This window comes from Delphinapterus leucas, chromosome 4 (genome assembly GCF_059928025.1).
Source record: "Delphinapterus leucas isolate spDelLeu-1000000601 "Yukka" chromosome 4, BTC_Dleu_Yukka2, whole genome shotgun sequence".
Classification (NCBI taxonomy): Eukaryota; Metazoa; Chordata; class Mammalia; order Artiodactyla; family Monodontidae; genus Delphinapterus; species Delphinapterus leucas.
This window is the reverse complement of record NC_143132.1, coordinates 95,712,533-95,715,329: the sequence shown is the minus strand read 5'-3', so window position 1 is coordinate 95,715,329 and position 2,797 is coordinate 95,712,533. Positions and strand designations below refer to the sequence as shown.

General features: G+C 45.8%; 1 pseudogene; it reads right to left on the bottom strand.

The window, feature by feature from the left end:
• Positions 1-497: 497 nt before the first annotated feature.
• On the bottom strand, positions 498-2,495 carry LOC111167908 (ATP synthase F(0) complex subunit k, mitochondrial pseudogene; annotated as a pseudogene).
• Positions 2,496-2,797: the final 302 nt, after the last annotated feature.

Genomic DNA, 2,797 nt, shown 5'->3' with positions numbered 1-2,797 from the left:
TAAAGGCTGGATGGTGAATATGGTTTAAGCGCAGCAAGAATGAGCTTCCGGTACTTCACTCCAGATTCAGGCAGGCTTATCCACCTAGTCACAAGCTCACCTGGACAGCCAGCAGCATGTGGAGCTCTCCTACTGGAAAACTTAGAGCACGGAGGATCAGAGCACTTGCTCTCTAGGAGCAGCTGACTCTCCAGAGGAAGGAGAGAGGAAAGGACTGAGTTCTCGTTGCCTGATTCCTCTCCCAAAGCCTCTGGGAAGAGCAGTCACTCCACTCTGGGGGAGGATCAGTGAGGGAGCAGATAGGAGAAGCATTATGACTTGCATCGAGTGCCCACCACATGGAAGAGAATGACCACTGTCCTCTGAAAACCTAAACAACCAAGTGGGAAAGTGATGAGAAATGTAAACTGGATTCTTTTTTGTGCAAATTGAGTGTCACATTGAGTTGACTGTAGCTTTTCCAGGCAGGGGAAATTAACAAATGAGGTACAGAGAATTTAGACTCCATAAGTTGCTTTCACAGCTGGAGTGTTTTAGACCTTATCTTGAAGTGTAAGACCATCAGAGCAATGCCTCCACATGTGGCCAGTACACAATTCAATCTACCTGTGAGAGTATAAGAGTTGAAGTATTTTTTTAATATCAGTGAAATGGAATTGTGCCTCAGTTTCTGGACCTGTCATGATTTCAGTCTTGCAAAAGGCATGCATTCTGTAACCTGTATACTTCAACGTGCACAGCTAACCCTCAATCTGGCCAGAAGAAGCCCTGTACACTGCATCCTGCAGGTCTCAGTCTGGACACACATTTCTGCCTTCCCAGTATAGATGCTTTTTTTTTGTTGTTGTTGTTTTGTTTTGTTTTGCGGTACGCGGGCCTCTCACTGTTGTGGCCTCTCCCATTGCAGAGCACAGGCTCCGGACGCGCAGGCCCAGCGGCCGTGGCTCACAGGCCCAGCTGCTCCGCGGCACGTGGGATCTTCCCAGACCGGGGCACGAACCCGCGTCCCCTGCATCGGCAGGCGGACTCTCAACCACTGCGCCACCAGGGAAGCACAGATGTTTTTAAAAGTATCAGATTGTCCTGTATCTTGAGGAATATATGGTAGTGTTCTTACGTGCACACACGAGCACACACACACCCCCTTTCCAACCATGACACTGCAGATGGTGTCTACAAAAGAAAACTCAGTCTATAAAAGTAATTATGGAACCTCAGAGTCCCCTTCAAGCCTGAGACATCCTGAGTAATCCACCCACAGGTGAAAAATTCTTGTGGGACCTGTCTCAGAGTAAGCTTTGCCTGTCCCTCTTCTCTGTGGAGCCTTTCCCCAGAAGCCTCTGGGGTACCTGGCCTTTATCCTGATACCACTGACTTCTCCTGTCTCCATTGGTTGTGAGCTGATGCCTTACACTGGCTGGTCATCAGGCTACATGAAGGGTGGCATTCTGCAGTGAGTCTTTACAGGGTTGTTTTTTGTTTTTTTTTTTTAATTTTTGACTGTGTTGGGTCTTTGTTGCTGCGCGTGGGCTTTCTCTAGTTGTGGCGAGCAGGGGCTATTCTTCGTTGTGTTGCGTGAGCTTCTCATTGTGGTGGCTTCTTTTGTTGCGGAGCACGGGCTGTAGGCACGCGGGCTTCAGTAGCTGTGGCGCACAGGCTTAGCTGCTCCGCAGCATGTGGGATCTTCCTGGACCAGGGCTCGAACCCGTGTCCCCTGCATTGGCAGGCGGATTCTTAACCACTGTGCCACCAGGGAAGTCCGACAGGGTTTTTTTTTTAAAGTGCTTATCCCCTCAGTTCTCATTTAGAAAATGTGGAAATATTCTGCCCTTATCAATCTTCTGGTATCCTGCCTGCTAGAGCAGTCTAGACCAGAGAAGCTTCGAACTGTGTGAATGGGCTGTTTCCAGACTTAGCTCCTGGCTCTATTTCCATTATAGTGAAACGGTCCAGGAACTGGCTATCCCTTTGGAACAATGAAAGGAATATAACTATTTCCATAGACCTTGAGTTTAGTGTGCAGGATAATTCCTAGTTAGTTATTCTTGATGTGCTTTTATATACTCATGTCTCTTAGTGCATTATTATTCAGAATACTTACTAGGTGGTAAAAAAATCAATGATAACTTGCTGTTTGGGACATGAATTTGAATCCTTTGGAATTTCTCTAGTACACGTTGGGTCATGATCTCAGCCTCCTTCCACTGGTCTTGTGATTCTCCTTCTGTCATAAAAATGATCTATAATCTCTTCCAGGTCTTATTATGTTTGGACTGTAATTTCTAAAGCTTTGGATTTTGATTAAAACCAAAATGAGAATACACTTTAGATTTTATGGTTAGAGCCTTCCCAATTGATGACATTAGATTGTTAATACCTCCAGAAGATTTTCGTATTTGATTGAACATAAGCCTGGACTTTACACTGAAACTCAGTATTTGCCTGTTCATCTATCCAACAACTGCTTATTGAATGCCCGTGATGTGCCAGGCTCTGCCCTGGGCACCAAGGATTAATGTACACCCAAGAAGTAGAATGAAGAGAAAGACATGTTGGAAAACCATCACAGTTTAGTAAGTATTATAATGGTGGGTTACTAGAAATGGTGGAGGGATGGAAGAGTTATGTAAGATATGTGAGACTGAAGCACTTGAGTTAAACTTGAAGAATGAAGAGGAATTTTTCAAGAGGACAAATCGGGGAAGAGCCTTCCAGGCAGAGTGGAAGGCTTAGAGAACAAGGCATTTGGTGGAACAAAGCAGTATTGTTGGAGTGCAAAGGGCAAGGGGAGCAGCGG